The sequence below is a fragment of the Bombus vancouverensis genome, chromosome 6, assembly GCF_051014615.1.
Source record: "Bombus vancouverensis nearcticus chromosome 6, iyBomVanc1_principal, whole genome shotgun sequence".
Lineage (NCBI taxonomy): Eukaryota > Metazoa > Arthropoda > Insecta > Hymenoptera > Apidae > Bombus > Bombus vancouverensis.
Window position 1 is genome coordinate 1,434,651 of NC_134916.1, and position 22,833 is coordinate 1,457,483.

The 22,833-nt window shown below is 37.1% G+C and overlaps 1 protein-coding gene across 1 annotated transcript in view; it reads right to left on the minus strand.

The window, feature by feature from the left end:
* Positions 1-22,833, minus strand: part of igl (IQ calmodulin-binding domain containing protein igloo) — an 88,235-nt gene that overhangs the window by 14,040 nt on the left and 51,362 nt on the right. The window lies entirely within an intron of this gene.

Genomic DNA, 22,833 nt, shown 5'->3' on the forward strand with positions numbered 1-22,833 from the left:
GTGACAAATATCTGGTACATCTCCATTATTCCCTACTCGCCGCGTTCCTTGATACGTGAATACAAAGATCCCTAATGAATTATGCAACCACATTTATGCAAATCAGCCGCAATAAATTTTTGCCCACAATCCTTTGATGCGTGTTTTCATTCGTAGGAAGTCACATAGCTGATTTTGATAGATCGGCAAGTATATAGACCAGGCAGAGCTATTCTTTTCTCATCGATAATATGAAGCAAACCACTAAAAATTTCTCGAAATAGCAAACAAAACTCAAACTTTCTTTCCCCAGAAGGTTAAGTTTACAGCGTCCGACAATCGATAATTCGCCACGGCAACTGGTACTCGGAGGCCCCATTAAAACTCTGTTCTTACAATCGAGATAACGACGATGTTTGTAACAGACCGGTTATTAACAGAAAAAGAAGCTCTTTCTTCACAACGAAAGCACATTTGCGCGTAACAAAGTGCATCCGCGTATTCATGGCGAAACCACCGAATTGACCCAGTTTAATTCTATGAGTTCACGCGACCAGCACAGGTAAACGCTCGTCGTCGTCGTTTAAAGAGAACAGTCAAATCGTAGAATTTTCAATGGCTTTTATACCAAATGTATTACACTATCTTCGAAAAAATGAAAAGGTTGAGAGTTTCGGCATTGAAATAAAACCGTAGTTAAATATATTAGAAGTAATTTTAAAGTATAGGATGCAAGGCGACGCAAACAGTTTTCGCTTTAGTGAAAATTGTTGTTTGAACGTTGACTATCATTGGTTTTATATCGCGTCGAGGATGCATCACTCTGTCGTCTGTTCTCTCTTTCTCTTGCAAATTTTCGTGATCAAACGTGTTCACAGGGTGTCAGATGTAAATGAACATGCAAACGAACTCACCGTTTCGCTCGTCTATCTTTGACAAAGCCGCCAACCGCTTTAATTGAGGGCAAATATTGGGTTAGAAGGTGCTGGAATTAGACGAAACTTGCACCGTGTTGGATAATTTTTTAGTTCCTTTCTCTACTATTTCTTTTTTCATTTTTTTTTTTTCTCGGAACGTTTTTACATGTTGGATCGGACAGAGATGTTAATTAAAGCAACGAGTCGGGAATAATTGCGTTATCGTGAGTAGGAGAAAAGGCGACTCGCTGCGATTATGGGACATTAAAATGAAACGAAAATACTCTAGACTTATTGGGTCGTTCGTTATTTTACTACGTTCCACTGCTCTCAAGGATGAAAAAACGTTATATAAACGATTAATGCAGGTTCCAAAAAAAAGATATAGACACACAGTCTAAGATATAGACACATTTTCGTCGAATTTCAAACACTGTCATCATTTCTTTTGTTAAAAATAAATAATATGTTAGAGCAAGTTGTGTTTACATTGAAGACACTGTGTTTCATAGTAAATTGGTATGCATATAAACGTTTCACAATGAAGATAGTGCTATCTGAATGATTTGTGTTAATAACGAGTGAGCAGATATTCCCTTTATATATGTCAGTTAAAGAAAACGTCAGAAAATTTCAGCGTCTCCATCAGCAGACTCAGAGACGATATCCTGCTTAAGAACTTTCACTTCGGTGCAATGTAGGCCTAGGAAAACTGAATCTTTTTCGCCTATTACAATTAACCAGGGACCATGTTCAAACAACTGAAGTTGAAGATCAGATAAGACGGGCCGAAGAAAATGCAGAACTAAGTACGAGATAAATAGCATTAGAAATACAAAATTTGTTTGAAAATTGAAAAAAATATTTGTAGTATCGGGGAGAAGGGCCCAAGAAACGTCGAGCTAACTACAGACAATGTCGCGAGAGCCGAGGCGCTGTCGGCTCCATCAATGCATTACCGGGTCCTTCAGGTAAATAGGTAAATAGCCGAAAAGACCTACGTGACCCTGGCTACGAGCGTCTGTAGAACACGTGTGCGGTGGGCCCAGCAATAGACAATAGAGTGCTACAACGGCCAGAGAGGCAGTCGAGAAGCAGAGTGCGAGTTGAGCGGACACGGAGTGTGAGTCGGCGTGCGAAGATATCGTAGTCTGTCCTTTTGTTATCGAATATCACTCATTAAAATACATCAAACTTTAAACTCTACCATCATCACTTATCACTTACTCTAAGAATCCACAAGTTACTACATATTTTTATGAGAAAATCTTTTGTATCCTTACTTTATCTTACAGGGATATAAGAACTTCTGCAACTGGGTTATTAACCACAAATAATCTTTTCTAATGTCAATTTTCATAACCGATAGCTATCTATGAATTACACTATGGATAAATGAAAATTCACACACCGTTAATCAATCTCGAGGGCAATATCAGTTTTCATGTAACATTTGAGCTGGAATTATTGGAGACTTTTTTATTGGACCATCTTTTCTTCCGTCTATACTTAACTGTAGGAATTAAACACGATTTTTGGAAAATAATCTTTCGACACTGTTACATGACATGTGATTGGAACGTGGTTTGTGCATGACGGTGCTCCAACACATTTTAGTGGAACTGTCTTAATAGGAATTACACTAGCTGATAGATTAGCAGAGGAGGACCAATTGCCTAGTCTGCACGCTATCTCAACTTAAATCCTTTGGATTTTTATTTGTGCGGGCGTTTTAAAAGTTCGGTTTATGATAATAGCGCTATTGATAACCTGCAAATACTAAAAAATCGGATTATCGCTACATGTAAAGTAATTCGAAATACACCAGGAATTTTTGAACATCTTCGACAATCTTCGAAACGACGACGCCACGTCGATGTTATGTATTCTTAAAGGAGATTATTTTCAGCAATTTCTTTTCAGTAAGTTTCAAACATTCTTACAATATTCCCTTATATTCGTAAAGTGTCTATATCTCCGAAAGTACATATTTCGGACCTTGTGTATATATGCCTTTTCTAATCATTAAGAATAGTGGAATAAGGTACTAATGTTTGGCCACCTACTTCTTTGTCATCCTGTATACCGGGTTCTAATCTATATGTATATTCAATAAAAGAAGAGGAAACTTGTGATATCTTATGATTGCTTTCATTTTCCGTGCACGTCAATTTTTTCTCTCGCTGTCGCCCACGGGTCACCCTCCAGACGGCAAGCGTATATTCATTTTTCTGTCACGTGCGTTGACAAAGAAACCCGCGAACCTTTACTCGTTTTCTGTTCCACGCGATATCGATAAGAAGATGGGGATAAGGTCGATCAGAGAAATAACGTCCGATTCTTCTAGCGAATAAACCTTCGAGACACTTGCCCCCTTGCTCGTACGACTTTTTCTTCGACTTTTTCTAACCGCGTCCCCGTTATCTTTAACTTTTCTACGTTTCGCGCGTTTTCTTTTTTCTATCTGCTGTTCCATTGATTCGTTGTTTTCGTGCTGCTGCTTTTCATCAGAGAAACGGAAGGAGAAGTACACAACCGACGCCGTATAGCCAACCAGCTTTGTACATGAACGGAATTCTGTTTACCAAGCGATGAGAGATACGGAGACGCGAATAAAACACGACGGATCGAATGTTTTTTCACGAGCCCCCGTATAAGCAGGATACAGTTTAGAATCGCTCGGATTTTAAAGAAGCAAGGAGACGCAACGGATATATCTACGTCTAAAAGGGAAATAGTTGACCCGTCAAACTTCAGAATTTCTGGAAAATTTGTTTTACTTGTACAGGATATCGATGGAAACAGTACAAAAAGCTTCTATCTTGTGCGCAAGTATTTTTTAGACTTTACCGAGTTATTATTTATTGGACGTTTGTTAAGCTCCAATTGCATTAATTCGTTTAAAAATTTCAGAAAATGGATCTTCATTTTTTTTTATAAATTTTACGCTTGCATACTATTTCGACGATGTTACCGAAGTTCTTGTACTTTAAACGATCAAACCTGTCCTCTATATTTCGAAACTTATAGAAAATAAACAGAAAGTTCTCGCAAATAGCTGATTAACGAGTTTTCATGAAAGTTCTATGTCTGAGCTTATATCATCCCGCTACGGTATCCTTGTTTTTTCTTATTCGTATTTTTCGAAAATTAACGTTCCGATCGATAAACTTCTTCACGAATAAATAAACGTTTGCTGCTTTCCACTCGGTGTCTAAACGAGTACGAGCAAAGAATCATTTGTCTGTATTCTGTATGCATTGCATTACTCTGTTCGCAATGTTCGATCGAGAATTAAGTTAGTTTTCAAATCTCCCCCCCCCCCCCACGAACTCTTACGATGAACGGATATCAAACAAGTGCTTGATATGCTTGCATAGTTTTCGAATTGATCCACATTATGTCACAGATATATCAAAAGAATAACGCGCGAGAAATAGATCCGTAAAGCTCTTTTTTCCAAAGTGGATCGTGATTTAATACCAAGTGACGATAAAAGTAAGACGAAATAAGCCAATTCGATGTCTGTTAACGATTCGAGTAATATTTTTCAAAACGTGATCGATACGAATACGTTGAAAAGCGGAACAAGAGTATGATATTTCTTACGACATCATTAAAAGATTTAGTAAGTTAAAATTTATTTAAATTATTTAAACTGATATAACGTATCTCTTACATCTCTACGTTTTCTAGGATACATCTTTAGAACAATGAAAGTCCATATCCAATATTTAAATCACTATTTTCGCCGAGAATTAATCCTAACAGCAAATTATTACCGGTTAAATCTACCGAAATAGCACATTCTCCGCGTTCTAGTCAATTCGTTCCAGTCAAGATTTCTCATTGCACGCGAGCAGCTATGATCGCGCCTTCTTTATTGAAAGAATTGTATCAATATTGTTTCTCGTGGTCTATTTTCTACACACGTTGACACAGATTCTTCTGGTTGCTCACCGAAGGAGAAACTTCTTTTCATCGGATCTCCTCCTAACCGTTTTTCCTAAGTGAATATGCACCTGTGAGCTTTCCCTCTTTTTTTGCTCTTAACTTAACCTATATCGTATCTCCATGAGAGCGTGCTCGTCCCTTTCGTTCCATGGAAACAAATTTTATTTCTTTTTCGTTTTTTGATTTTTTCCCCTGTACGATATAAGCCTCGACGATAGGAAAATTTCATTCCACTATATTGTCTCTCTAACGCTATTTAAAAACAACGAATCCTTTGTCGTCGCGTCAGGATCTTCCCTCTTTCTATTCGATCTTTCGGTTTACACCGTACCGGCTGGAAGTTAGATAGAATCGATATGCAAAGTTGAAGCACGTTGGTATCAGCGTGAAAGGCCAATACATAAATCTTCGAATAGGATTGCTTCTCCATTATCGTGTTTCGTGTTCTTTTCGGGAAAGCCATCGCTATAGTGAGCCATGGTGATATATGGATCGACGATTTTTTTGAAAAATTTGCACGACGTTCGCGCTACTTTGTTTTCTCCGAATTTATAGACGCTCGTTGCTGTAAGGATTTTTAAGTCTTTTTTCTCGCACGAGGTTGTTCGTAATTCTTGTTAAGATCGATACAACGTGGAATTTTTTCAAAATACATGTGAAATATAAAGGAGCTTCATTTTGTATGCTATAAGTAAAAATAAATAGTTCTAAAAAAACTAACGAATATTACGATTTAAAAATGTTTAACGCGCGGAAAAAAACAAGAAGCGAAAGTTGCCATGCGATTACGAGATGTAAAATGTTGGCAATAATTTATGATTTTAGCGAGTCACATGATAATGGGACATTGAAATCAGCAAGTAAAAATAGCTGTATTTCCATTTTCACATTTTTGCTATGCAAGTACTCATAAATTTCAAAATCATAGCAGTTTCTTGGCGCACTTTCCAACGACATAAAACAAATTTCTCTGTGTACATTCTTCCACTTCGATTACAGTCGGCGATATTTTTCCGCGTTGCATTTGAATTCCTTTGAAGGAACACTAGTAAGAAACAGCACGCGGTAGGATGTAGTAATAAGTTTGTCCGGCTTACACTTTGATACATATCGAATGTAAGAATCCTCGATTAATTTATCGGCAAAGCGTAGAAAGGTCGGCAGTAGTATGCGATGAACGTTCATTGGCGTTCAATCAAAATCATTCGATCGAGACTTCAGTCTCGATCAAAACAAGAAGCAATTTTTGATAAATCCTAAAAAGGCCCAGAAACGTAAAGGCACTTGTTAGAAGGAGCCCTTGAACTTTGGTCGACCATGTTCGAGGCTCGGATCAAAAGGTCGCAGAACGAACGTCGCTAAAAATTTTGAACTGTTTATCGATCGTAGCTCGCTAGAGCGCCGTAACACGCATTACAATCGCGACCCACTTTCTGTGAGCAACTTTTTTCATGATTTTCTGTTTCCTTGCTCTCTTGTGCGCGTTCGAGTCTCAAAATGCCTCCGTCAGGACGCAACTTTTCAACTGAAAAGTTTTATATTGCAGAACTTTTGAATAGATCCAACATTCTCCTTTTCTTGTCTCTCTCGCACATGCTTTTTCTTCGAAAGTACTATCAACTCATATGGAAAAACAGGGAAAAAGCGAACGGATTCGTTGCGTGCTCCGACCTTTGCGTACACTCGTACTGCTCGGCGAAGTTTAAGGTCAGATTTAACACGAAAGCGTTTCAACGATCTTCCCAGCCGGATATAGCAGAGGGGAAAAGTCCACAATCCCATCGAGCGACTGTTGGTTACCGTTTTATTTCGCATGGAAATACGGTCGATCGATTAGCGAGTTGTGAGTGACTAGTCGGATGAAGCGAAATAATGTAATTGTTTTTTTTCTTCTTTTTCAGTAGAATCCAAATAACTGACGTAAACGAACAAACTTGATGGATTAGATTGAGGCGGCACAATGTGTTAAAATAGGTACAGGTGTAAGTATAGGTGTATGATAGGACTGTGAATACTGATGACGCGATTCGTACTTTCTTCAGTTAACAAGTTAATCGATACTAAATTAACACATAAACAGAATTCTATTAGGAATCGTAAATAATAAAGTAACTTAAATTGTCGTCCTACTTAGCTACTATTTAACATTGCAAAAATCGATCGTCAAAAATTTGTCTGCGATAAACTTTTTTATGTTTAGAATAAACGAATGACTGAGGTATCAAGCAAATCGGTGACACAGCGTCAATGAAATTTTTCAATACTATCACGCCTCTTCATGGCAAGAAACTTAAACAGGGAGACGAGGGCAAAAGGGATCTTTTCCTTCGATACGACGGTGGAAAATAAATTGAGTATTTTATTCCTACAACATCAAGAAAGGGCGAAGTTTTGAAAATTTGTCACTAGAGTTATTTGTTAGTTAAAAATATTGTTAACACTATTATTGAAAAATTATCGCTGGAAATACCTAGAATTATTATCGAAATTTTCTTGTTCGCTCTATTCTCTGTAACATTCTCTATTTTCTGGAATTTTGATAATAGGAAGGTGCAACTAAGATCGCTGGAGGCGAACTATAGATCTTACTGGTTTATCATCCAACCGAAGGAAATAATCCGTCTTCGACGTGCGGAGGCATCCAGACAGTTCCTGATACGCGGATATCCATATCGAAATTTGGATGCTCTCGAACCTGTCGAACTCAGATGCTCAGAACGTGTCTCGATAATCGTACTGTAGCCGATCACGGATATCAACAACAGGATTTAATCTGTCACACCAGCTTGACATCACCGAACCGATATCTGATTTACCAACAATTTTTTCGTTCAGTATTAATAGTTTTTCGACATAAATAGGTTACAACTTTTTATAAGGAATGCCATGAGAGACTGATTAATGTGTTAAAAAATGTATGGCTCTATTGAAAAGAACGAAGCTGACCTTCGTTCAGCATCGCGTGTGACTAGCCGCACGTGGGAAAGAGCCCATAGTGTACTAGAAATGAATTCGAGGCTTTTATTTGTAAACATGTAGCCGTCGGCACTTCATCTTGCAACACAGGAGCAAAAATGCTTACAAAGAAATAATATTTCTACTTATAAAAAAATTAATTAATTTGAGAGCTCGAAAATAAAACTTTTTTCAATCATTACTCATAAGAGCAAACTACAACCGATTAAAGCTGCTTCAGTATATTTTCCACGACTCATTTCAATCAAAATTCTTTATTGCATGCGATCAAGCTCGATTGCTGCTCCTTGCTGAGAATTGCACCGGTCTTATGTAATATCTCGCGATCTATTTTCTAAACACGTTGGCGTGGTATATGTTCAATTAGAAGCTTAGCGTCGCTTTATTCAAGAGTCGCGTGCTTTGTTTCTCAAGAATTTTTCTTCAACTTAAATATAATAGTCTATTAAAAATAATAGACTATGAAATATTGTAACAGAAGCTCAAAAAATTCTCCATATTTTAAAGTTGCTACACGGGCGAATGTTCGTAACTATAGAACTTGCGAATTATCACTTAGATATTCTTTGAGAGTCATCTACGGAATTCGAAGAAACTTCGCAGATACCGTTATCAAAAGGGAACTAAGAAATCTACTTGATCAGTGTCAAACGGCAATGTTGCTTGCGACGCCTCGAACACGTTAGCGTTCAAATGTCGAAAGGAACGAGGTTCGACATGAAAAAGGCAGGTTGAACGGGAGCAAGGAATACGTGAAAGATCTAAGCGAAACGACAGGTACTCACATATGTACTTTGCTAATTCTGTAACGGTACGTATGTATACAAATAACTACGTAAGCATTTCTTACCGATGTTACACTATGTTTCTGTAGGATAATTATATTCTATAAACATCGATTTGTTTCACGCAACCCACTTTCAAACTGTTCTGAATAATTGAAACTTTCTGTTTTGCTTTTGTAAGTTTTGCTCTCGATCAATTTGTTAGTTTCACTACATTAACGCTTACAATGAAAAATCGCATTTTTTATGTAACTAAACGTAATGTTTCGAGTTTTAATCGAGATTCAGATCATCGTCGGGTGAAATTGTTATTAATCGAGTGAAAATTAATCTAAAATAGCGAAGTTATACATGCAGATCTATATTTAAATACAGGTTTTAAGCAGCGTTGTAAACAATTGATTGCTGCATAAACCAACTATAGGACACTCTATAAAATACTTCTCCTTTTCGATTACAGTTCATCGCAGCTGAAAGTTCATTACCGTTCCTACACTCATCAGAGAGTAATTTCATTCTTTTATCGTGTGAATATGCCGTATTGATTTAATTAAACCACTTCGCTGTTTCTTACGCTTCTATGTCGATGAAATAATTACTAATTAATCAACGATAACTACAAAAGATATACAAAATATTTTTGTAACGTTCCAATTTTCGAGAAGCCATCCTACGAAAAAAAAAAACACGGAACGACAAAAACAAAAATTATGTCTCCGTGAGTAAACGCGACTTGTATTGAATTTGGATCTTAGAGCTTCTAACGATCTAATCACGTCACCATCGCAATCAAAAGCAAGCGACGTCGAAAACTTTTTCTATTACGTCGAATCGATTTAATAATAATATACAATAGTAATGATCTGCTTTTTACAAAGTGCACAGACGAGCGTTGTTTCACCCCGATGATATCGTTCCCTGTTCTACTTTCTTACATACAAAAATAAAATTTTACACAAGAAGACAATGATCTGTATGAGCGATTTATTTACATTATAACTGTTTCCTAACAAGAATATTAAGTCTGAAATGTCTTGGTCGAAATGAAATATATGTATATATCTAATATTCCTGCTTACGACAGGAATTCAGAAAAATGTGTTACCGTTTTAGAGACACAGATTTATGGCACACACGGTGTTCATATGACATCGAGGAACTCCATAACATAGCATAAATCATAAGAAGTCATAAATTTGCAGTTTTAAAATTATATCACGATAAGATAAGATATGCCTGAGAAGAAGTTTAACAGTAAGAACTGTCCACTCGGAACTAATAGCCACAGCTACTTCCTAATAATAAAACTTCCAACGATCTGTAGATCGTTTTCGCCGCTGTGTGAAACGCGTAAAAAAAATAAATATTCTTGATGCAAAACTTGAACAGTAAGTATTTTATTATCGACGTTTTCTCAAGTTTCCAAGTCCTTGCGATAAATTGCATCAAGTGTTTCAGCGTCTTCAGCGCAGACAGGAATTTCCATTAAATTCGAGGCATCCACTGAATTAGTGGTTTGACACCTAAACATGGAAAAGTGACTATTCACATCTCTCAGCGAATTCATACCTTGTAGAACTAGGTTAGCCAAATCTGATGTGTTTCTGAGTAGAGAGAGCTGTCGGTTAAGTGGATACCCAGCTTGGTGAGATTAGAATCGATAACGAAACGCTTGCCAAAACGGTTTCGGTAATACGAGAGTGTGATTTTATATTCCATTATATGTTGTGACAAGCGCATTTTAATATTGCTTTTATTTAGATGAAGCTGATTTCTGGTGAAAGTTCCAGACACGATAAATCATTGTTTTACGTTAAAATGGTAAAGCAAGACGAATGTCGATACACATAAATGTGAATTTATCGTCTGCATTGTATTTATTAGGAGGAGTCGTGAGAGGTTTCAGTCTAGATATGTATTTATTTGACATCGAGAAATTATCGTCGTTTAGTTCGCTTCATTTATACAAAAAATTACTAACTATAAAGCATTACGAATTAACGTTTGGCCATTGGAACTTAAAAATTTGACATAAAAATTTTTCGAATTTTCATAGCGTTATATAGTGATGCCATCCGATGAAGGATAAGTACATTAGTATTCAAATCCACGTAATGTACTCGATAATAGATAGATGTTTAAGGGGAAGAAACCGTGCCAAGTTGATTTCTTGGCTGGAACAGAGATATGATAACTCAACTTTAAAGAGAACGGTATGTGCACATATGTATTTCCTATGTGAAAAGGTTACGGATGTTCCGTTTTACATAACTTCTCGCATACATCAAATATCATCTTCTTAATAAAAATTCATTTCGCTTTATATGCATACTTCTTATCGTCGCGAATAGAAGAACATTTTCTTGTTTCTATAGAAATCTGTGACAAAGGCGATAGAGGATTCTTCGCGTTAGTCCGATATATTTTGTCTATCATTTTGTTTTTGACTATCATGTACGTTAGGCAAACGAACAATTTGTCCTTTGAGATACGAATTAACCGGAAGGTCTAAAGCAAATAAACGTGAAGTTCGAACTGTGATGATAACGGGAGAAACGATAATAAAACGTATTACTATAATCTTGGAGATGATGCGTCGTTATTCGATCGGAGACTGACGTATCTTCGATTACTCGAGAATTGCATTATGCACTTGAGAGCAATCGCTTGGTTAAACTTTCGATAATTTGGTGTTGGAACAAAGAAACTCGTTTCTCGTTACATTGACAAATTCCAATGATCGATAAAAGTTCCTGCGTGCCTGGAAAATTCTACTTCGTCTATAGAGAATTTAATGACAAACGAGAAACGTAGATCGAGTTCTTGGAGTAATCGACGACCCTCGCTACGATTCAAAATTACTAATTTTATCCGTTAAATTCTTCTGACTGATACTTTTACCTAACGCGGAACGAATAACATTAACTCACACGTACCGATACTATTCATTGACATCGCGATCATGATTCAAGAACAAAATTAAATATATAGTATATACTTCACCAATGTAAATGGGTTAATAACCCCATTACTACTAGAAGAGTAAATTTCTTTCGTTAATTTGGTGCGCAACGTATCGAGAACATTGCCATTGCAATCGATGTGTGAGCATCACGAATACACATGAAATGCTCGAGTGATTGCAGCAACGAGGTCAACATTAGCAGTGGTAAACCCTGAAGATACGCTGGAATTGCTGCTTAACAAAATCGCAAGCGTTCCACGAGAGCGATTACTCGATGAATTATGCATTTCCTTTGGACCGCTCGTGGATTCAGTAGTTACAATTTAGTTATGGTCAGACGTCATATAATCTCGTATTATTATACGTCGCGTAATAGGTTCTCGAAGCTTCTACGTGTACGAAGTACCTCGTTAAGCTACAAACCATATAAAAATAGTTTAAAATAATATTACACAACAAATTGTTTTATAATTCTTTTATATGCATACTTTTATAACTTGTTATGTGTAACGCGTTATATTACGTAGCGTGCACGCAGCTTTAAACTTGTATGATACACTTTACCGCATTATTAACGAGAAGCATCGATAAAATGGTCGTTCGAACCACGTTCGAGATGTTAACTCTCGTCGCTTTGCGGCATCGTTTCGTTTCTTCAAATGCGTATAGGTCTTCAACGTTTCTGTCGAGCAGAAATTCATTCGACGGTGGATAGAAATAGCAAAACGGATGAATCATTCCTGACATCAATTGTAAGTCGAAGAGGTAAGAAAGAACGAAGGAGAAGAATTCAGATCCCATAGTCGGACGGAGTTGATGAAGAAAAATGACGACCCGATAATAGCAAAGGAACATTCCCTCGTGCTTTTTTCTTCTCCTCGTCCTTTATTTCCGTCTTTTTCGTTCTTATCAATGATTTTATTTAACCGACCATCTTGCTTTCTCTTTTTCGTTTTGACGTGTAAACTCCGATTCTTTCTTGAATCTTGATTCCATCTGCTTCTTCTGGAACGGCGTTTGAGTTTCGGTTGTTTTCTGCCGGTAAATGTCAATTCGGCGTTTCCCGAACGGTCTTAAAAACTCGCCTCTACATCGATTTAACGATACAAAATTTCCATTTCCCCCCTTTTCACGAAATCCGTAGCTGGATGACAGCATACCAATAACTTATAACGAACAAACCTAATAAAAACTTTTCTAACATCCGTTGCTATACCCTATACGGTACTTTGTTTCCTGCGTCTCGAAATTAATGTCACTTCTGTAACCTTATCCGTTCCATTTGTCAGCTCAATTTTTCCGGTTCCCTAGAACGCATCAATTGCGCTCTTTGCTCCTTTCCAATACTCGGCCCGCTTCCTCTGCTTTTAACCTTCTTTTCCTTTCACTCTTCTTCGCTATTTTTGCATTTCTCCTTTTCCTTCTTTCGTTTTTCTCTTTTGATATTCTCCATCTCCGTTTCACTGATTGCAGTCCCTCCTATTTTATGTATCTGTCCCTCGTACAGTGACGCGTTTTCTTCTATGCACGTGTGTCAATGGCTGCTAGCTAGACCGTGGGCACAACCAAAAGAAACTTTCTCGCGGCAATGCAAACGTAGCGTAGGAACAAACGGTGCTTGTAATAAAGGATACAAACATTTGCAGCTGCGGCTGCGGCGCGACCTACACAGAGAACTGCCGGCCAACGGATATGTATACATACTTTTGATAGCATTCAATTCGCGATCTTTTGTTACCCGTTGTCGAGAAAGAGCCCGTTTCGTTTATGGCGTCATCCTCTTTTCTGTATTTTTTAGCTTCTGTTGTTTGACTTTACGTCCGCAATAAAGGTGCAAAAACTTGGACCAAAATAAATGCGTTTCCACGGATTGATTGGATTAACCGCCGTAGCAAATTTTACCTTTGGTTTTTATCGGAGTCACCGGTGTCCTTGCGTGTGCTAAGTCCATAAAAATACTCCTTACCTTGTACTGTATTTTTAGAAAAATTTCAGTAAGTGGGACAGTGTACCGTCTAATTTGGAATAGTTTATGAATTTTTTATTCGTCTAATAAACTTCTAACCCTTTTTAGAAATCTCGTTTTAATTGCACATCTAATACTTTAACTACGAAAAATCTAGAATAAGGAGTCCAGACGTTAAATCGGTTTTCTTTTTTATTTAATTTAATATATATTTGTATATTGGTATATTTGTTATGTATTCGAATATAAAATAACGGCTTAATCTCCGTTTTATAACACCATAAAGATTTTATTAACAGACTCGCAAACAAATCCACTCGTTCTAAATAACAAATCATAAAAGACATCACAATACGTAACAAAAGTCACGGTCTAAATATTGGAGTGAATAATGACTACAATAGACTGGTTACTCAAAGAGAAGAAAATAATGCAAATACGAGAATAAATATACAAATCAAAAATAAAATAACGTTGTACCTGTAGTTCTATGTTTTATAATATCGTAGCACGCGACTCATAGTATAACTACATAAATGTAAGTGTAATAGTATACCTATATATTTATGTGTATAACTAAAGTGCGAAGCAACTTTCAATTTTACTCTCTGTACTTTTATATTTTCCAAGATTCGATTTTCTTCGCTTTAATCTAAATTTAAAAAGAAATAGCGGGTCGTATAAAATTCTCAAATCTCCCAACTGCAATCGGATCTACTTTGGCAGCGAAATTATTTTCTCGCAGAGATCCAACGCGGCATTAATCAAATATGACCGTAGTAGTCTGAAAAACGCGGCGTAAGAATTTATAAAAACCGGCGGTCGTGGTAAACGAAACACAAGGAACCTTTAAAAATCGCGTATCGTTGTGAATTCTTCGCATACACTCTAATTTCAACATTTACCTCATTCTCGCGCCTATTTCCCCGACTCGCCGTATTCGCGTAATGTATTTACAGCAGGAATTTTCTGCAGGTGCATCGCGAATCGATATCAGAGTCAATTGGATTTTTACGTTTCTCATCGATTTCTGTACTGAACGAAACAATACAACATAGCATATAAATCGGAATTAAAACGAATAAACTTTCCCTGGGCCTAGATTTATTCACACGACACGATATCCAGCGGTTAAAGTGTATTTTATTAACCCACGAATAATTGGATTGGCGTGCTCTGTAATACGTCGATCGTTGTTGGAAGAAACGCGACGACTTAAAAGTATTTTCTCGCGTGACACCCTCCAATCCGCGTAGAATTTGCAACTTACCCCTTCAACTTCGTCATTTTCTAAAAGCACACAGGGAAGCTTGGTTACTCGACGCTTTCCCCTGATTGCTCGTACTATCGTTTAAGGTATGGACGTTGGTCTTTCAAAGAAATTAAAAAAAGGTAAGATCGCGGGAGATCGCGTTGCAGAGAATGTTTGTTGATAAGTCCGATACGAAGTCGATTTAAGGACTTCATGAACTAAGAAAAATGTTAAACCTGGTTTCCTTGACGTGAAATAACATTATTCACAATGTTAACCTTCTTTTAGAAAATATTTCGTTTTAATAATTCAGAATAAAAGCTACGAATCTTCGCGCGGAATCATTAACGAGAGATCAAATTGCTTATCAATCATAAGCTTGATTTACAGTGGAATATAACTTCGTCAGAAATTTATCGATCATTGAATTTCACGCTAATCTCTGCCAGTAATGAATTTTCATCACGACTGACGACATAAAGATCGATGTTGACATCTATGTATATGTGTATGATAAGTGTATCCTAATTATCGATTAATGCACTGCAGCTGTGGAATCTAAACAAAGAAACACGGTAGTTAATTCCATTAGACCCGATACACAGCGTCGCAGGCACTGCGATGCCGCTGTGCCATTGTCGTAGACTAGGCTAGGTCCTAGTAATGGGTCGGATCTTAGGGTTATTACGCACTGTCGGAAAATCGCAGGCGACCATGATAGACTCATTGAAGTAATCAGCTGGTACGCGGCTAGTCGTCGAATTTAATCATAGTTTTTGGTCGCCCGGCAATCTGCTCGTAACGTTTCTTCGATAAATGCGATCTTGTGACGGTCGATTTAGCAGAAGGTTCTCGGCTAGAAAACGTGTATTATCAGTTAATAGGTTATTACATAAAACCATTCCGAGCGCGTGTCTAACAAATTGCGCTATGGACTTACACAAGTCGCTCCTACAATAACCATTAGCTATTCATACGGATAGCACGTGATGCAAGATACTTTGTTTCTTTGTACGTAGAGCTTGTATCGTACGCTGTATTAGATATTCGTCTGGGCATTATTTCACACATTAGACTGGTGCATATCAAATGTCGTTTCTCGATAGTATAAATTTGGCGAACCAATATTATACAGGGTGGTTGGTAACTGATGGCACAAGCGGAAAGGGGGTGATTCTACGCGAAAAAAGAAGTCGAAAATATAGAATAAAAATTTTTCGTTTGAGGCTTTGTTTTCGAGAAAATCGACTTTGAATTTTCGCTCGGTACGCGTGCACTTTATCACGTCTCGTTATAACGGATCTCACTGTAGATCGTTGTCTCGATGGAAAAATTAAAAAAAAAAGAATTAAAAAAATTTTTATTCTATATTTTCGACTTCTTTTTTGGCGTAGAATCGCCCCTGTGGCGGATCGGTATCAATAGGACGACGACAGGTCGAGGCATCAACGCGGCACAACACCTCCCGGGCGATCCGCTGGTAGCAACCGCCAACACTAGAGGGCTACGACGACAACGAGTCTGTCTAACTCGCTAGCGGTCGAATATACGAACGATTGATATAAATGCCGCACCTAGCGAGACTCCCTCTACGTCTAAGGCAGGGACTACCGGGCATAGCCTTACTGACGAGTCCATCAGTAATCCCGGGACGAAACGCTCATTCCCCTTTCATCCGCCACACCCCCTTTCCACTTGTACCAGCAGTTACCAACCACCCTGTATATCCATAAAATACTGTCTTGTTGTCGATCGTTGTTAACCATATTAAAGGAAAAGTATTCTGCTGTAGATAATACTCCTGCATTGAACAATTAAAAAAAGAGCACTAATTCGAGATCTTTCATTATTTGTAACTATCTTTTTCATTTCATTTCCACACAAAATTAAAAGATAGTCAGAATAATTTCGCGGCGTCGATAATTAACCAACGATGTAGATACATGATTTAGGAACAAGCAAGACGGACAATGACACACACATAACCCATAATTACTTTTGCTTGTTATTTTCACTCTATTCTGCAAACCGCGTGTGCAAATGTTCGTGCGTATCAACGAATGTCTATCAAGTTTAACATCGCCAACTACACTTTCAGACACTTTCTATTTTGCGCTCATTCGTGTCATGCGTTTCGAATTTTGACGTTTTAATTAGTAGCATTTCAATTCACCATAGAGATTATGAATCCGCGAAACAAGTGAATCGAACGAAATCGACTCGATATGTTTCTCGGAATATTTATTTATAAATTGGATGGTTGCAACTCTGATCGAGAAAGTTACCCTCGCTTCTCCCTCTTTGAAACTAACAAGTTTATCGAACAAATTTTAAGATTCTGAAATTGATTTCGAAGCTTTTTGGTATTATCGCACGACGTTTTAGACAGTAGAATTGAAGTCGGAATCGAAGTTCAGAAGGAATTTCTAATCACTGAAGCCGGAGGTGAAGATGGTAGAAAATATACCGACTCCGACTTCCTGTTTGTAAATTTTACAAACATCAAAATTATGCACGATATTATTAAAATTTGTAATAAAATTATTTATATATTAATCAAAAATACTTTGTATCTCTGTATTTATAAAAGTATAAGGTATGGATAATCCTAATACAGTAATAATAATAAGTAATATAGAACGGCTGTTACACTTCTATGAGATCTCGTGTTGCACAAAACTGTAAATATTGAAATATAAATATCGAACTTACTGTTTTTCACATTAGAAAGAGAATTTATATAATATATTCTACCGTATATAACAAATATCTTTCTTCTTTACTGGCGCCTTTATCTTCATCATTTTTTTCCCTTTATTTGCTTTCACTGTTAGCATAGTTTTAGTTTTTCATACTCTATATAATATATATGTAAATATACTAAGTATTAATAATTTAATTATTTACATACGTATGTATAATTAGTATGTCAACAATTTATCATAAATGTTGCTCGGAGTCGGGATCGGAGTCAGAGTCGTAGTCGGAAATAAAAAAAGGAGGAATCGGAGTGGGAATCGGGAATTTTGATTGTGCACTCCGTAGCTTTAATTTTAGGGTCGATACAATTTCGAAACACGTGCGCAACAAACGTACATGCTACGTATCTCCACCAGAACTTTAGAACTATCGTTACTCACGTGGCTGAATAAAATACAAGCCTGCTAGCAATGATCACATAACTTTTTGAGTCAACCGCATCCCACGCGATACACTCTACGAAAAGTTGTCCGAACAAAGTTTGGACAGCGTGAGATAATGTCACGAAGGTAACGAAGCGCGACTCTACCTTGCAATTAGCTCGTTGGCGGACGGAATGGATTACCCTTTCCTTTTTTACACGTGCTCCCTCTTTCTCCTTCGGCCGACCCTTCAAGTTATATCACAGCACACAAAATTATCTTCCGATCACACGAGTCGAACGATACGAAAGCGAGTTTCTTCTTCCTTCTTTTTTAGCTTTTTTTTATATTTCTCTTCTTTTAAAAGCTAGCGATCAATTATTTAGCTCGTGCCATGCTTTTGACCAAGAATACACGATTGTCCGTTTGGAATTAATGCTAGCGAGCTTCATGCGATATTCCATGAATTCTTTAGCGAATGAACGTCATAGAGCGACGTCCATACGAATGTCGATGAATCCTCTCTCTCGTCGTTGCGCCCAACAAAATTTTAATTTTAGGTCGTACAAGTAATATACATTACAAATTTTAGGAGGCAAAAATTTCATTGAATCTCTTGATCCCCTAAGTGCTCTTTTGATGAATTCTTTTCTCCTGAATAATCTACGTGCTCCGTGAATAAAAAATTGTCTTCTTACATTCTTTAAATCGCTGGACGAATCTCGTATGAAACAATTACGATTACACGTTTTTGCAAGTATATACTATATCTATAAGAGCTATGTAATTCTAGAATAAAAATTTCCTGGAAGTTTATAAAAATATTATAAACAGTAGTTGTGGCATAATTACGGACGCAAATCTAATTATAGTAATGAAAACATTGGAACTTGATGAAGATATTGTTTTCATTGGAGAAATATTTCGTCGGATTATTTCAAAGAACAAAAATTAACATTACCTTTCTCGTGTTTTTTGGTGTTTCGATTGCTTCAGAAGAAAACTTGTTAACTTTTTTTGCACTTCGCTCACTCCTCGAAAGTATGAAGAAAAGAACAGACTCTATTTCACGGCTATTGAAAACTAACGTATCATACAAATAAGTGAAAACATTCGTCCGCTTCCCATTTGAATAATTTTTTAGGTATAAATATCATATACTTGTCGGGTTTACATTAGAATTAGAGTTAGGGGCGTGAAACGAATCTTCGTTCGGACTACACGATGTCGTTATGCAATAGAGAAGACATTGACTAGTGCAAATACGATTATTATAGAATTGGACAAGTAACCGTGGTAATTAGATACTCGAGAAACTAATGACAATGATCTTAGGTTCAATAACGAATCCGCGGTCAACGGGATGATAGATGAACATGCTCACAATATCTAAGTCGAACTCTTTGCTAAAACGGGGGATATCCACCGAGCGTACAGGCACAAAGTAACTCGCTAATACAACCTCACGAGAGAATGACTTTCCATCGCGATGATGCTGCGGAGGAAAACTATGATAGGGTGTGTCTAAGGACACGAGATCATCGGATTCGTCGAGGATAGCCTTCGTTCAGAAGGCGAGGGAAATTGGCGTTGCTGCTAATTGGTCAATCTCCATATCGGTGGTTAGAAAAAGATGCTAGCCGCCCTCGAGAGAAAGTTGCTGGTGGGAGACGCCGTTCGTTGAAAAATAGGTCTCTCCTATCTTCCCGTAGTTGGGACAAAGACTGTTTGTCTGTTTGAAGGACCTTAGGTAACTAGATCTTAGTGTTTATAACGGCCCTCCGGCTAGCTGATCACGTACTGTGGAGACGCGTCAGCATCTGGTAACCATCATACCCGAAGAATAGGATCTGCGTGTGGCGAGCCACGGGACAGAAACCGTTGGAATGTTTACTGTCGCGTGCCGCTACAAATATTTCTTTTAAGGAGAGCTATAGAATTACTCCGTACCTTTGTTAGACAAAGCGTTCATCCCGTGATTGCGGCTACGTTCGGCGACTGGCTGTCGCCTCGAGCCCAAGCTCACTATCACAAATCTCAAACAAATACAATCGGATCGAAAGACGACAATTGTTTAATTACGCCTATGATAGAATCTAGATTACGGTGTTAGGGGATTATCCCGAAGTTCCAAAGGGGAGGCTTCGATGTCCTTTCATCTCCGACATACTTAAACATACATATTTCTACCTTTATACGCTTTTCGAATTAAAATTGGTATATCGTTCTTATCAACAACATTTCCTGTCGTAAAAATGCGTTCAACTTATGATTGCTGGAAGTGTATACATTATACGCATGACCCATATTCGCTAGTCGGGAACAAAAGCAAAGCACGGTGACAGGATGCTATAGGGAAGATCAATCTTTATGAATCGCTATGAAATGTTTCAGCGCGGAAGAATTTCTACAATCCACATTAATATCACATTTTTCACATCGAAAAGCGATTTTTCATCGAACCTGCCGCTATATTGCATATACATGAATGCACGCAACTCATATAATCGAATCGGCCGTAGAGTTATTCTACACTTCTGGATCGATGAAAACCTGCGAACAAATGTAGCCGCAAAATTCACCTTAACATTGAAATTCAAGGTGAAATCTTTTTCGTTACATCGTATTCTACTCATCATGAGGATCATTATATGGTCGATAGAATTGTGATCAAAGATACTATGGAATCGAACTCTCCTTATTCAAGTAGCTCGTTTGTCGAGGAGCAGATAAAATCTGATACGATATATCGATGCATACTCGTACACATGTATGTATTATATAGTAAGCATTAGCTTAGAATAGCTAATAGAATAGTTTTATAAAGATTTGAAAATCTTCTCATGTTTTAAATCTTAATTAAGTATGGATATCTGTATTCTCGCCATTATCGCAGATATGTACTTTATCTGTTTAATTGAGAACAATTTTATTTATTATACAGATAATCTTCGATATGAATTGAATATATGTAACTGCTACGTTCGCTGCTCTACATCTTAGATACGTACTTTAGCAAAGTCATTTTTCTGAGCGATCGGCATTTCATAACACAAAATCCTAATCCTATAAGGTACCAGGTCCCGCTGTATCTCGTCCATGATAAAGCAAAGTACATCCTTGACAATGCATTTTTGCTTCAAGCGAACAACTTAAATGGTTCTCAAGATACAAGACTTAAAAGCGTAGCACTAAAAACCGAATGGCGGTCGAAATTCAGGAAACGAACTGACCCATATCTTTTCCTAGATATACCGGTGGTAGTAGTAAAAAAGATGCTAAGTCAGCGTCTGTCGCAGACCAGGCCGCGAACACGAAGCTTGCGATGCAATGGGTCGAGGAAAATGCGTCAGAGAGAGAATCGTGTGTACAAGTAAGAAACGGGTAGTGTATTGCTCGAAATTACGGTCGGCGGCAAAAACTGGTATGGGTGTAAAACAAAAATTACTTTGAAAGGTAGAGTTTTTCGTTTCTGATCTGGAGATTTTAAGTATTGCAAACGCGTATAACGCGTATGGTAAAAGAAAGCCCACTGTGACCTGATATTTTTGTAAATAAAAGTGCATGTGTCATGAGAAAATATGTTTGATAAAGAATTCTAGCGTGTGAACATATGTAGGTGTGTGTGTATGAGCGTGGAAAGCCATAAAAAAAAAATAGTTGCTATGTCCAAAGGGCAAATGATCAAAGAATGAAGACTTGATTGAGCATAATAATTGTCACGTATAATTAAATTATTATAATCTATATCTACGTTTTACATCTTACACTTCACTGATATATTTTTTATAATGAGCCCTATCTATAGATATAGTTTTAATAATTTTTTTATATTATCTCTGCCAATAATATTTCGTTTCGAAATATACTGCATTTCAATAAAAATTCAAAGAAGCTGGAACGCTTGCCACTACGTGAAAAGAAATCTTCGATAAGAAATAGTATTACTTTTGAGGCAATATCTCTTTATTCTATTAATCAGGATATATTGTACATATCCACTAAAAAAGGCAGGATTCTTCTTTCCATCTGCGTTATGTCGTTAATGGAATTCAAGTACTTATAAATTTCAAGCGAACGGATTTTGAGAAACTTAACAAACTTTGCAGAAACGTTCCCCAATTGAAAAAAGATCAAAGATCCATTATCGAGATTAAAAGAAGTGAGGAGAAACGAGGGAAAAGACAACACGACGATAAAGATGTTAGAAGTGTATCTACCTGATATCTGATTAAGAATTGGTCACGGTATAGTACGATATTACTTTCGATAATAGAATATCGATTTCCAATTAATCTCGAGAGGACGAACCATTGAATTTTAAACCAGCCGCACTTCAACGCCTATTATAATACATACACCATGTACCTATATGGGTTGCAACCTAGTTACGAAAGCAGAAATCCTCAATGGAATGGAAACTTAGACGAGGAAAGCCGGAGGAAACTTTAATGCCACAGTTTTCAAACAAGCTGCCACAGTCTCCAACTTTTTTCGTCTTGAGATTTGAAAATTTCAATCCCGAGAAATTTCCCTACGTTTCCTCATTTGTATTATGTTTTTAAAATGATATTCTATGCTGCTATTCGGTGTCAGTCGACATTACGTGTATAGTACCAAAACCGGAATTTATAATACGAATACATTTATTATTTAATATTACAAATAAAAAAAATTTGTTGATCTTTATTTTCTTTTGTATTTGTTAGAAAATAGATGTGTGTACATCCGTATTGTACCAGCAAGGAATGAAAGAGAGGAAAACAAAAGGAAAACACGGAATGAATGAATATGCAATAAAACAAATTCATTTCTGTTTGAGATGTATAAGAGAATAGAGCGGTGTGCGTTAATACTTCGTTATTCTGTTACATATAAAATAGTTATTTTGTTAATAATAAATATATAAATTATGTA